This window comes from Sinocyclocheilus anshuiensis, unplaced genomic scaffold, assembly GCF_001515605.1.
Source record: "Sinocyclocheilus anshuiensis isolate Anshui unplaced genomic scaffold, SAMN03320099.WGS_v1.1 scaffold1638, whole genome shotgun sequence".
Lineage (NCBI taxonomy): Eukaryota > Metazoa > Chordata > Actinopteri > Cypriniformes > Cyprinidae > Sinocyclocheilus > Sinocyclocheilus anshuiensis.
This window is the reverse complement of record NW_015542885.1, coordinates 975926-991235: the sequence shown is the minus strand read 5'-3', so window position 1 is coordinate 991235 and position 15310 is coordinate 975926. Positions and strand designations below refer to the sequence as shown.

At 35.5% G+C, this 15310-nt stretch overlaps 1 pseudogene; it reads right to left on the bottom strand.

Annotated features, from left to right (window-relative positions):
• Positions 1 to 977: 977 nt before the first annotated feature.
• Positions 978 to 15304, bottom strand: LOC107694637 (uncharacterized; annotated as a pseudogene).
• Positions 15305 to 15310: the final 6 nt, after the last annotated feature.

The window sequence follows — 15310 nt, the reverse complement described above, 5'->3', positions numbered from 1 at the left end:
AAGTACAACACGAGCTTTTCAGTACTTTGGTTTGAATTATCATTTGAATTAGACTTGTTGACATCGTCACAATTTGCTTTGATGATTAAATACCAAGCATGGCAAGTAACCTCTAAAAATTAGAAGGTCCTCACTAAGATTACATTTTTATCTTGTAAGTTGGTGCATGGAGCCACAAAAGAGGATTGATTGATTGATTGATTGATTTTTTGAAGTATGCATTGTATGAGCATTTATGTATGTAGTCTGGAAAGCCCCAATGCAGTGATAACTTCTGTAACAGATGCTCTGCGTGACTCATATGCCACTAGTTATACTGACACTGAAATTGAAAAAGACACGTGTTCAGAAGTTTTTAATAGCAATAAAAAAAGAGCAATAGAAACCAACTTAAAAGTATGTCTTTTTTCCTGTTGATTTTATTTCTCATATTTTAGTTCTACTTTTTCGACAATAATAAATAAAATAAAATATTAAGAACAACAAAACTATGACAATAATAATAACAATAACAATACAAATGGAAACGCAAATCTATTTTCTTATTTGTTTTGTGTAGCTGCTATATGTTTCTCACTTGGAAAGTCAATTGAGTCAATAATAGTGCTCATCACAGTAAACCTGAAACTGAAGAACTGATAACAAAGACATGCAAATAGGTTTTTATTGAGTCTCAAAGTCAGCTGATTGTGCCTTAAGTTTAAAAACTATTCTTAAAGTGTACAGTAACATCTGATGTTTATAAATGTGCTTTATAAATAAAGGCTGACTTACACTGGCATACAAGTATACAGCTATATTTATTTTTTTAATTTATGAATGATTGATTGATTCATTCATTCATTCATTTAAACAAAGTTTTTACAGATAAACCATTTGGCAAGACTTAGTGGAAGGACATATCTGCAATGTCTTTTTTAGTTTCCATTACAATTTAGGTCATAAAAATAAAGCTATAAGGCAAAGGTTCTAGCATTTTAATTTGGAAAAATCTCTAGAACCCTGATCCGGCTTGGATCATAAACACAGTCCTCTTCTAATCCACTGGATACCATTCCACAGTTTGCAGGGACCCAAGCAGTGTCATAACCATGCTGATGCCAGGTTTTCTGTAAAGGATGACCCTGATAATCAATCCTTTTCACTTTTCCCACTTTAACACTTAGTTTGAGGATGGCGAGCTGCTGTCCTCCAGCATTCAAAGGGTAACGAGAAGCTTTCTCTTTACTCCGACTTACGTAGACTCCTGGTCCAAGCATGCCATCAGAAGAGCATCTGAATCCTTCATGTAGGATCTTCTGTGCATTTACCATTGTAGTGCCATGATACATGATGTATATACGTCGTCCAGGATATTGCTGTATTCCATTGCCATAATCGTCCCCCATCACATTCACAGTAACCAAGGCACTTAGAAAAGTTTTCCTATTTTTGATAATTAGTGAATAACCAAAAAGAGTAATTATATGTGAATGGAAAAATGCTGTTCAGACCAGAAAACTCCACATCAAACTCAGTTATTTGCATCATTTTAAAATTGTCATTTAATTTAGCTGAAATTAATAAAATGTATTTACTTTTAATGCAACTTACTTACTTGTGAGTCTTTTGGCACCAAAAGTCTCTAGAAAAAGAGGAACTCTTCTTTAGAGAACTTCGGTTTCAACTTTTAATTCATAATTTGGGCGGATCCAAAAGGGTGGGTGGGTTACAGATGTGGTATACTCTAAGTATGAGCAAAATAGGCTATCAGGTTGGTTTAGATTCTATTTTAACAAAATATGTCAAAACAGCAGTTGCTTAACATGCTGTGTTGAAGGAATCTGTAAGACATGCACAAATTGTAGTTAACACTGATACTGAAAAAAAAATTTGTCCAAATGCAAATCATTATTAGTAATGTGTGTAATCCAAAACTGAGTCTTAATATGCATAAAACCAGTCTGAGAAGAGACAGATCTAAGAGCTAATCTGTTTTCTTGATCAGAGAAAAAATCTGACAAGACGCGATTGTCTCTTCTTTTGTGCTCTCATTCACGTTGACAAAGCAGGATGCTTAGAATTGCAGTGACATGCACACTAAAGACTTTAAGAGTAACAACTGTGCGAGAGACACCAGGGTTAGCTGGCACATTTTTATTGTATATTCAAATAAGTATATTCAGAAAGTTGTTAATTCAAGACTAAAGTTAAGGTTTTGGCCGAATTAGCACAATGTTGAAAGACTCCTTCCGGATTTTTGTGAATTGGGCACCTGAACCGTCTTATAAGTTTTGTCAGAAGGAAGGCCCACTGTGTAGCGGTTGCCGTGATTTTGCCAAGTTAAGACATGTTCCTGGATCAACATCTTTTGATGATCCTGGATCAACATTATTGTCCAAAAATATAGACCTAACCCAGTCCCTACCCCTAAACCTAACCCTACCCATAATTTATTCCTAAAATCAGTGTGAAATGATAGTTGATTAACAAGGGTGTAGAAGCACCTAACACTGATTTTAAGCCTAAAACAGATATTTCCTGAAAAGTTATATCTCAATTCTAATTGGTTGCTTGGAATGTTGTTCCAGGATCAACAAGGATGTTGATCCAGGAACATGTTGTACTTGGTGAAATCATGCTCACCGTGAATCTCTTGAAACTGACTGAAGTCCATGTGATAAACCAGGTGATGGCGACCTCTAGTTTTGATCAGTTGGAACGAATGCTGTTTGATATCATAAACTTACTCGCAACTACTCATTAGAAAGTCAAAAATAAACACTAAAAAAGGGGACATCGGTTGAAATATTAACTTTTTTAGCTTTTTTTTTTTTTTGCTAAATGTAAGGACAAACTATTTTCTGTGTGAGTCAGTATGATCATTTTAATGAAAATTCTGTTTTGCTTCTGTGCAAAGTAAATGCAGAAACAGTGCAACCTCAAACTTGTCATTATCATGATATGAGCATTTTTCATATTTTTAGTGATTATTTTATATTTTTATTCATAAGTCATGTTCTTAAATTTGTACTTCAGTATTTAAAACATGAATTTTATAATATTATTTCTGTACTTATAATTTCTGTGTAAATTAATTTACACTGTTTCATAAATGTTTCTATTGTAGAGTACATGGTCTTGACAAGGTATGAGAGTGGATTCCTCAAGTCAATGTAATCACATACACATACCTTTCATGTGAAGGTAAACCAGCTAAATTCATTTGTGACACAAAGTGAGTAAGATTAGTCAGTTAAAATTCATGTTGTGCATACATTTATTGTACATTTCTTAACTGTTTCTTACCAAAGCGATTTACTAGAAAGTGCACATATTCACTTGCATGTGTACTGCTTAAAAATAAGAGTAAAATACTTATTCTGAGATGGACATTTGAGTAAATGGTTGAACTCAAGGTTACTTGAAAACTTGCAAACCCTTTTGAAAAATGATTACTATAAAAAATGTAGTTAAATCGTTTAATGATTCCATATAGGATTAAGATTATAACATTATAAATATAAAATAAAAAGTATTTTGTGTAATAAATGTATAACTCATTATTGTTAAAACTGCCAAAAATTGCTTATACTTTATGTGAAAAAAAAGAAATTTAAAAATAATATAAGAACATCTAGAGAATGTCAATATTTTTAATTATTGTGTTCTAATTTTGTTGTACCATAGTGTAAACTGAATGCTTAAATAAAGCATTTAATTTTTTTTTTTAGTAATTTAGCACACTACCAGGATGCCTTCAATAATGTTTGCAGCTGCCGGTAAGTGGAGTTCTCAGCGGAGTGGTGTGCTTGTATACATTTATTATTAAATTATTATTATTTTACAAGAATGACGTGAAGAGAGCATGCACAGCTGTTGTTTACATTGCTGTGTGTAGCCTTTGGAAGTAACGTTAGCTGCAGCAAGGGACTATAATATTTTTGTTCAATATTTTCCTAATGACAGCTTTATGATTGGTTTATAAAGGCTATATGAACACCTTTTTTCCCCATTTTTTTATTACAGAATAAGGCAGGAAATATATTTTATAGTTTCTTTCTATGCTAAATGATATGTCAATCAGTACTGCATTATTCATATACTTTATTTATTTATTACCTGGAGATGACTTGAAAAACACACATAAAGCATATATTTTAACAATCCTGTGTTTATTGTCTTCACGTTTCATCAGTAAAAACGTTTCTGCTTTTTATTCAGCCCAGCTACAGCAGATATTGGTTTGCCTACAGCAATAGCTGGATGCTTTTGTCCATATTAGGGATTTCCTGCACGTCATAAGTTATTACTTCTATGAGTCCGTTTTGGACTTTCCTATGGCTTTGAGTATGAATGAAACACACTGCATGAGAGTGTTCAGCGCTCCGTGATATTCACATCGCCTCATTTTGGCTACGAATAAAACGTCAGGTCATAGACTATCGATCCTGTCTCTTTGAATTTAAATCTAGATTTATTTACACTGGCCCGTGAAAACCTCTATGTGAACACAACTGCCCGAATAAAGTGCAGGGGACAAATTTACATTTTATTAAAATTAAATATTTATTAAATATTAAAAATTCAGCTAACGTAGTTCTACACACAGCAATATTAACAAAGGTGCCTGTTCTCTTCCATTCTTGCTGTTTGATTGGGAAAAGTTTAACGGACGTCGAGGGATCTTGTCTTTTTTATGTTGTCTTACTAAAAACTATTCATACTTTGAACTATTATTATTATAGTATTTATTAAAAAAACTGTAAATATAATTATCACAACACTGGTAAAACATGCTTATAGATTTTCTCATCCTCTGAATTACACTTATCAAAAAAATGAATAAATTCAGAACAGGATTAGAATAGAATTCTATTTTAAATATGACAGAAATATTTTTTTTCTACAACAGCAACAGTAGTGTTTACTACAGCAAAACTACCATACACTGTAAACTCAATACTAATAGTTATAATAATATCAATAATATAATTCAGTTTCTAATTCCAGAGTAATTTAGAGGTGCAAAGAAAAAAATCTTTTAACTTTTAAACTTAAAATGGTCTTTACTGTTCTGTATTTATTTATTTATTTATTTTTCAAAACTGCGTCATGGCATTTGCTGCTGTATCAATACAGAAGCATCCGGATCGATACGCCTATCAGCAAGGAATGCTTCACAGTATATTGCTGTATTGATATTTTGAGCACAGCCCTTTAAAGCCTTGTTCCATGTGCCCCTTTTAAACTTGAGCACCTGTCCCTCCAAAGGTCTCTGCACGGCCCTGGGGCCTCATGTATAAATGTTGCGTACGCACAAAACAGGCATTGAAATGTGCGTACGGAATTTTCCACGTACATATTGGGATTTATAAAAATAAACTTGGCGTAAATATGTGCGCACCGTACGGGTACTCTAGAGTCTAGACCGTGCGTACGCACTCTTTTATTGGCGTAATAGCAAAGTAATGATTTCAGACTCTCTTTTCCTTTCAGTACACACATTTAGATTAAATATTCTGCTCATTCATGGAGTTATGCATTGACATTACATAACGTCATTATTCAAAAGTTAAACAAAACATATGAATTTTGATATTTAGGCAAGCTATTGGATGCGCTGTCTTTTGATAAATTTTCTTGTTGCATGCTGTTTTAATGACAGCGAGGAGTGCTAGACACACATTAATGTTTCTTTAAACTGTAGATCTCATGTTAAGAAAAAATATTTTTAGCAAGAACATCAACGATGCGCACTTACTGGATTCGGTGGTCGAACAGTCCGTTGGCAGGTTTAAATAGGTCCGATTATATTAGCCTACTGCACAACCAAGGCTGCACGGAGGTGTGTATTTCACGGGACGGCAGACTTCTCCTGCGATCTTCAGAACATTATGAAAATAGCATTGTGATGGAAGGATAGAATCATAAGCAAACGGTAAGATTTCCACGTTTCTTTTTTATATTTTCTCAGTGAGGCCACGCCAGACAATTATTTACACTTATTTACACACACCGTATTTCTGATTCTACTATAGCTAGCCTATTTAAATATCCTAAAAGATATGTTCAATTAGGGCTGTGCAATTAATCGCATGCGATTGTCAAGCGCATCTTGTCAGTAAAGCCGGTTCTGTGATTGGTAGTAAATCTCCATCACCTGCTTTCAGATGAAGCAACGTTTAATACACAGAGCTGTAGTTCACTGACAAGCTAGGCAATATCGCGTTCATAATCGAATGCGATTCATCTGCGATTATGAACACGATATTGCCTAATTGTCAGTGAACTACGGCTCTGTGTATTAAATGCCGCTCCATCTGAAAGCAGGTGATGGAGTTTTAATCTACAATCTTCTGCTGACAGGGATTTATAAAAGGATGGTTTTATAAATCTGAAAACTTTTGTGCTTACGCCAAATCTAGCTTGTGTGCGTACGTACAGTTTTAGGACGAAATCTACGGAAAGTTTTATACATGAGGCCCCTGGTGCTTATCAGTAAACCTGAACCTGAAAAACTGATAAGAGACATGCAAATAGGTTTTTACTGAGTACTGAGTCAGCTGATTGTGCCACTTCTGTCAATAGAAAAAAAAGTGTTCTAAACCTCTGTATCCGGGGGGATAAAAAAAATTTGAGAGGCTGTGGGGAGAGGCAGTGAAAGTGCAGGTCTCATTTCTTGGTTTCATGTTTACATTTACATTTAATAATTTAAGAGATGTTTTTATCCAAAGCGACTTACAAATGAGGAGAACAATAGAAGCAATCAGACCAACAAGAGAGCAAAAGTATACAAGTGCTGTGATAAGTCTCAGTTAGTCTAGCACAGTACACATAGCAAGGTGTTTTTTTTATTGTATTTTAAATAAATTAGAGCGAATAGAATAGTTAAGTACTAGTATTAATTGGTCAGGTGCTGGCGAAAAAAGATGTGTCTTTAGACGTTTTTTGAAAATGGCTAAAGACTCGGCTACTCGAATTGAGATAGGCAGGTTGTTCCACCAGCTGGAAACAGTCCAGGAAAATGTCTATGAGAGTGATTTTGTGCCTCTTTGGGATGGCACCACGAGGCGTCATTCACTTGTAGAACGCAAGCTTCTGGAGGGCACAGAAGTCTGAACTAGTGAGTTTAGGTATATTAGTGGAGCGCCAGTGGTTGTCTTGTAAACAAACATCATTACCTTGAATTTGATGCGAGCGGCTATTGGCAGTGTTTGTTGTGAATATTTATATCAAGTGACTTTGGCTTTTTGTGTGCGAATCTTTTTTGCTTTTGATATGTAGCTATTTTTGGATATGTATATATTTTAGGGGTATAAATCAAGATATTTTTTTAGGCTACATATAGGCTCTGTGGTCTATAGGCTTTAGACTTTGTACCCCGTTTTAGAAAATCAGTTCAATACTTAAAACTCTTAAATTATCATTTAGTCATTAATTGTCACGATAACCAGCTGGAGTGCCCTTGATAACCACCAGAGGGCACTCCATCCCATACCTCTGTCACTCAGTCTTGGACTTAATTTCCCATAATCCTTTGCCCGGACTCATCAGCACTCATTGTTTGTTAACTCCTTGTTAACCCTGTCTGCTCATCCTATATATTGTCTGGTTCATTCAGTCATTCATTGTGAAGTCTTACATGTGTCTTACTGCATTTCTGAGCCGTCATTTCCTGTTTCCCTGTGTCTTGGTTTATTCTGCCCTTTGTTCTGGATTACTCTTTGTCTGTGTTTCTTGTTATTGTTTGGACTGTTTTGCTGGTATATGACTTACCTGTTTGGATCACGATTGTGGATTACCCTCTGAATAAACACTGCGTTTGGATCAATAGGGGTTATGCGCAACAGACTTCATGTTAACCGAGTGTCGTCATTTCCGGTTCAAGCATTTTGCATATGCTTTGTTAAATATGAAGCAGTTTTACTTAAGATGCCTTCAAAGTAGATACCAAAGATTATCATAACCAATGTCCATCACATATGCGGTCTGATATCTAAAAGTTTTTTTATTTTTATTCTTTTCACTAACATTTAGATATAAAAATGTAATAAAACGTTAACCATAAAAACAGCTAGCTAGTTTAACTGATTATCTTAAAAGTCCATAGATATCACTATTATTTATTATGGCTGTTAGCACATTCTCTGACAAGCGGAAGCGATGAGACGCGTTCTGCTCTGTTCACAACAAACCCAGAGAAACGTCTCTACTACACACAAATTGCTATAATTCAAATCTGTTAAAGGATTCTTAGGCTGCATAAATTAGGTCAACCGAAATTGGGAACACTTCCCTTAACACCCAGTGAACCAGTGAAATTACTGTAAGTAATTTATTCCAAGGTCACTGTATCCAGTCCGTATTCAGATCAGATAGTGGACCTGCACCTAGAGAAGACCACAACAGCTCTGAATGTCAGCAAAGACTATAGAATACCCAAGACGTGTCACTCGTATAGTTTTGAATGGGGAAAAATGCAACGCTCAGTATGGCCGCTCTATCGAACGAATCCCCGCCTTCTGAGTAAAAGAGCCAATCGCTAATCAGTAAAGTCAGCACGTCACTGCAGCTGCCGTTAGAAGTCCCGTTGACGTTTCCCAATTCAAAGAGATAGGAGCTGCACTTGCATACTCAAGAGGCATTTCAAAGATGGCCACCGAGTGACATGACTTGCCTTAAAGGGACTTTGATGTCAGCAGAGACCATGACAACTAGACAAGCCTTAAAGACAGATCACTTTTGAAGACCTCATCGACACAACAGCCATCGGCACAGGTTTTCAGCAAAGCCACGTCATACTGGTTCGTCAGCCCTCAGACTGAGACTGGTTTCTCGCATTTTTTTTCTCTCTTTCTGACACCAATGGAGTTTGGGTTCCTTGCCACTGTCCTTGCCACTTGTTACTCATTGCCATGGAACGCTAATAGTGCCAAAAGGAGAATTTGTGTTTCTACTGTGGAGAGAGCAATCATTTGTTGGCCACTTGCTCTAACGCTGCCAGCAAAGTCGTTGCCTGATAGGGCAGCCAGCGAGACAGCTGCCGAATACTCAAGACGTGGCACTCGTATAGTTTTGAATGGAGAAAAATGCAACGATCAATATGGCCGCTCTATCGAACGAAGCCCCGCCTTCTGAGTAAAAGAGCCAATCGCTAATCAGTAAAGTCAGCACGTCACTGCAGCTGCCGTTAGAAGTCCCGTTGACGTTTCCCAATTCAAAGAGATAGGAGCTGCACTTGCATACTCAAGAGGCATTTCAAAGATGGCCACCGAGTGACATGACTTGCCTTAAAGGGACTTTGATGTCAGCAGAGACCATGACAACTAGACAAGCCTTAAAGACAGATCACTTTTGAAGACCTCATCGACACAACAGCCATCGGCACAGGTTTTCAGCAAAGCCACGTCATACTGGTTCGTCAGCCCTCAGACTGAGACTGGTTTCTCGCATTTTTTTTCTCTCTTTCTGACACCAATGGAGTTTGGGTTCCTTGCCACTGTCCTTGCCACTTGTTACTCATTGCCATGGAACGCTAATAGTGCCAAAAGGAGAATTTGTGTTTCTACTGTGGAGAGAGCAATCATTTGTTGGCCACTTGCTCTAACCGTCCTACACAACCAGCAACAAAGCGGACCCTGCCCTTACAGAAAAACCACATGAACTTCACATGTGCAATATGTGAAACACATATGAAACACACATGAAACATATGGTTTTAGAACATTTTCATGCTGTAAATCTGTGAAACCTGATTTCACTACTGGTCTCTACTGATTCCAGTGACAATTATTTTTTCTTTTTGTATTTCTCTGTCACTGCCTCAGTGTTAATTGTCTCAGGAGCTGCTGCCTACTTCATCAACTATGGCTTAGTAAGACTCAAGATTCATACACTACCTTGTAAACACCCCATCCACATCACTGCTGTTGTTCAACTACAAATGTGATTACTACACAAAGAGAAGTTTTATTTTGTTCAGTCTCCTAGAAACCTCGTAATTTTCCATAAGGCACAATATGTAAGATTTTACAGAATCGCTATACAAATAAACGTGAATTGAATTGGATTTAATCAGTGAGTACAATAAATGGGTATGGAGGATGGGAGCCGAACGTAATTGATTCTTTGAAAACCTTTTTTTTTTTTTTTTGTGGTGTGAGTCCATTGCAATGTCTTGGGTTTGCCTTTTAGCATTAAATTCAGGGGACTGGCTTCAGAGCTGTAGCTGTGTATGAATTCCCTCTAGTATTAGCGAATCATAAGAAACGTTGTAGTTCCCTGATACTTTGAGGTGGCCACTGGAGGACAGCATTGACTTGGGCTTGGTCCATTTCTACACCCTTAGTTTTGAGGACATAACTCAGGAAAGATATGGCAGTTTTATAGAATTCACATTTTTCTGCTTTGGAATACAGTAGGTTAACCACAGATAGCTGAGAACTAATATGATAACTGCAATTCAATATACATTGACGCTTTATGTTTCATTATTTTATTCTGGGTTCTATTTGAGAATATCTGTCTTGCTGCTTGGGTCAAATGTAATACAGATTTTAGTTTTCGAAAATACTCAGCAATTAAATATGTTCATATAGGGGCTTGAGTCATAAATACACGGGAATTCAGCAAGAGAAGATTACAAAACAAGTTTTTCAGCATTTTTGTTAGACCTGTTGACATCTTTAAATGAGGTATTTTTGTATTGTTTGTCTACATTTGTTTCAAGGCCACATCATATGTGTAAAACAGAAGAGAAACAGATCATAAACGGATCATATTTTTCACAATTTGCTTTGGTGATTATTTAATCACCAAAGCAAATTGTGAAAAAATATGGTGAAAAAATTTACCAAGCATGGCAAGTAACCTCTAAAAAAAGAGGTCCTCTCTAAGGCTTTATTTTTGTTTTGTACGTTTGTACATGGAGCACCAACTTTCAAGACAAGTATGCATGTAATGAGCCTTTTCGTATGTAGTTGGTAAACCCCCAGTGCTGTGATAACTATAAGTTAAGATTCTGAGTGTGACTCATATGTGACTTATGCAGTTTTTCAACATGTTGCTATACAGAAGCATTCTGTTAAATTCAGAGAGACTTTCATGCAAAATTCTATTGTAAACAGATTTATACTGAAACTGAAACTTAAAGACAAGGGAGACATAAAGAAGATACACACAGGTCCAAAAAAAAACAAAAAACAATATCAACCAAATCAAATGTATGCCACAATTTACATTTTGATTTTCCTATTGATTTTATTTTTCCAATTTTAATTATACTTTTTTACAATACTACATAGAATAAAATAAATGAATATTCTAATATGGACAAAACAATGACAATAATAATGATAGTAACACTAGTTGTTTTGAGATATAAATGGAAATGCTAATTTATTTTTATAGTTTTTGTTTTGCGTGAATTTGCTGTGTATCTTTATTTGATATACTTCTCTCCCTTGGAAAGTTAATGGGGTTTTCAAGTGCTTTTCTTTAGGGACCTAATAAATTGCAGTCTAAATTAGTGGACTTGACATTGAAGAACATTTATTGAGTCTCAAACTTGAGTGCAACTTCTGCCATAATCCTAAAAATTTGGTTAAATTGGTTAATTTGGCACTTTGGTTCAACTTCTGTTGTTTTTTAATGTGTCAAAAATAAAATATATAATTTTATTTAAGAAGACAATTTTGGCATTCCAAATTTAGTAACAATTACAATAATAATAATAATAATAATAATAATACAAATTTAAGCACAAGACAACCAACATACCTCTATGGTGCTGCAGCAGAAATTGAAAATTTTACAGATAGTTTCACTTTTATTCCATGACGTCAAAAAGGGTAGGACCACAACTGTAAACTGAAAAGTTCTGAATTTCAAATATTGGAAACGAAAATAAAAATTATATATATATTGGAATTGCTTTTTATTTAGCTGATTTGATTATTCATTAAATGTATTTTATCGGTTCCTTTTCGTTTGATTTAATTCACTGTTGTATGTATGTGGTGAGAAAGAGTGTCCTTGTATTATATAATCAGTTCAGCTAGTTACTGAATGAGAGCTGGTTATTTCAGAAACATGAGGAAGTGATCCTTCAGATAACTTTACAGTAAATATGCGAGGGGACAGGCACCAGTCATGACATTATCCTTTATTGCTCTAAGCCACATGATGCATTAGTAAATAATCATCTACACATTCACCAAGTTCATGTCAAATTTAAGTCAAAAGAACCTTGCATTGATTCATACAGGCCATACGAGTTTTTGAAATTCAGCAGAAATAGAGATATGAGAAATGATAAGGCATATGAAAAAGAAACCAAAGATAAGAGAACAGTGATGAAAGGTTAATGGATAGTAATAGGGACAGAAGTAATATATGAAGTAATAGATATGAGAACTTTGACGATAAATTATTGTTAATATATTTTTTTTAATTTAATTATTAACATTAAATTTACAGTTTCACATTTTGCTAAAATAATAATTATTGGTGATTGGTTTGAAATTAGAACTAATTTCAGTGACTGCTTTTTTAACTCATAGTTTTAAATTTGATTCTCTTTGGACAAAAGAAAACAACAGCATTTGTGACTTGCATTTGCTCAGACAGAACTTGCATAATACTATCTGTCTACATAGCAAAGCCTGTGGTAAAGTGTTAAAGCCTCTATAGTCTACAGTATGCTGAAGGAAGTTGTTACAGTTCAGAGAGACCTGTGTCTACAGCCAGAGTCAAAGTAAGTTCAAGCAACAAAAAAAAAGAATCCAATTCCTTGGTCCAAGAAAAAATCTGACCGTTCAAAACCAGGACTAACAATGACAATGAAGACTGCTTAGAACTGTAGTCATAAATAACCAAGGTTTCGCAAGATATGAAGAATAGTAATACCAGGGGAAATAAACAAAAAAAACCCGATGTGATGATGACCTCTAGTGCTCATCAGGTGAAACTGCTGCTGGTAAACACTAACCCAGTGATGGGCAAACTTGGCCCTTCCAGGCCACTTTCCTGCAGAGATTTGATCCAACCCTGATAAAACTCACCTGCCTGTAGCTTTCTAGTAGTCTTGAAGACAATGATTAGCTGGTTCAGGTGTGTCTGATTAGAGTTGGAGCTAAACTCTGAAGGAAAGTGACCTGGAAGGGCCAAGTTTGCCCACCCCTGCACTAACCTGACTCATAATTTTATAATTCAGAAAACAAAATAATATATATATATATATAAAATAAATACTGTATACTTGAAGTATACAGTATGTTGACATGCAAGTATACAGCTGTATTTTTAATATTTTATTTGCAAATGATTGATTGACTAAAACATTTATCGAGGTTTTAAAGATAAATCGTTTGGCAAGATTCGGTTTAATCTTGTTTTTGTTTTAGGTGCCAAAATAAAGCTGACAAAAGTCAGTTCTAGTATTTACTACATTTTGGAATTTTGGAATAATTTCAGAATGGCTTGGATCATAAATACAGTCCTTTTCTAATCCACGGAGTACCATTCCACAATTCGCAGGGATCCAAGCAGTGTCATAACCATGCTGATGCCAGGTTTTCTGTAAGGGATGACCCTGGTGATCAGCCTTCTTCAGTTTCATTACTCGAACACGGTTTCATCATGGCCAGCTGTTGTATAGGATAACGAGAAGCTTTCTCTTTGCTCTGAATCCATTACTTTGGATCTTCTGTACGTTCCATCAGAGGGCCATGGTATATGATGTATCTCGACGAGGATATTTCTAGTGCCATAACTGTTGAGTCCCATGGCATTCACAGTAACCAAAGCAAGTTTGAAAAGTTTTCATATAATTTCATAACATTTTCATATATTTGTTAATTAAAGAATGTCCAAATACTATTTTATTTGAGCAAAAAATAAACAGTAGTTAACACTCTGATGCCGAAACATTTCTTGGAGAATAAAGGAGAACTGTAGAATGAATGAAATTCATTCCCTTTACCACAGGGGGACTACAGAAATATAGTGAAATATAATGAAAACCTTGAGTAACAACATCAATAACCTAATGGCTCCTAAACGCATTATTTTTGACAAAGCAGAATACTGAAAATTGTAGTGTAGCCTTCTTATTTATTTATTCTCACACTCAAGAGTTCTAGAGTGACATCCATATGAGAGACCAGGGTTGGCTGGCATATTTTTATTGTTAAAGTATGTTCAAAATGTTGTTAATTCATGACTAAAGTTATGTTGGCACATGTATTAGGTGGGTTTGCACAATGGTAAAGACTCCTCCCAAATCCTTTGTGGACTGGGCACCTGAACTGTCTTGCAAGTTTTGTCAGAGGGAAGACCTACTGTGTGAATCTTTGAAAACCCTATACCATGAAAATGACTGAAATCCATTTCACCTGGTGTTGATGAGGTGGAACTAAAGCAAGCTGCTGTCATAAACAGACTTACAACTCATTAGAAAGTCAAACACAACGCTTAAAATGAGCAAGAAAATGCTCTCAAGAAAAAAAAAACCTAAATATTTTCATTCATCTTTTGGTTCTTTTTCATATTTCTGGATACTTTTTGCATCTTAATCATCTTATTTCATTGGATTTCATTTCATGAGGAACCTTAAACTTGGTCATAGTCATGCATGAGCCTATATTTCATAATTTTTATTTCTTTTTTTATTTCCTGTTTTATAATTCATATTTACAGAAATCATTTCATAGTATTATTTCTGTAATTAAAACATTGCTTTGACAAAATCAGTAATATAAAAATGTAGCTGAAAGCTAAAAAATTAAATCAAAGTTTCAAATGTGCTCATAATCCTGAACATCTCTCATTCCCTTGCATGGTAACACATAAGACTGCTGATAAATGCGGTGGACTATGTCACAACCACAAAAATATTGTTTGGGGGGTAAGGTAAAATTTTGCACTTGACTCTTACGCAGAGTTGGTTCTCTAGAGTCTACCAGAATCTGTTATTTGGAATGACATCCAGCACTGTGATTCGCCTTGGATCATACACACAGTTCTCCTCTAGGCCACTGTTCACCATGCCACAGTTAGGAGGAACCCACGCAGTGTCATATCCATATCTATACCAGGTCTTCTGTAAAGGATGATCTTGGTAGTTAATCCTCTTCACCCTTCCCACTCTTACGACAAGTTTGAGAACAGCAAGCCTCTCCCCATTTGAATTCACTGGGTAATGTGAGGCTTTTTCAAAGCTTCTAGTGACATAGACACCAGGTCCCAGCATGCCGTCATATGAAGGAGAGAAGCCCTCATTCATGATCCTTATCGCATTCTGCAGCGTAGTGCCATGATACATTATGTA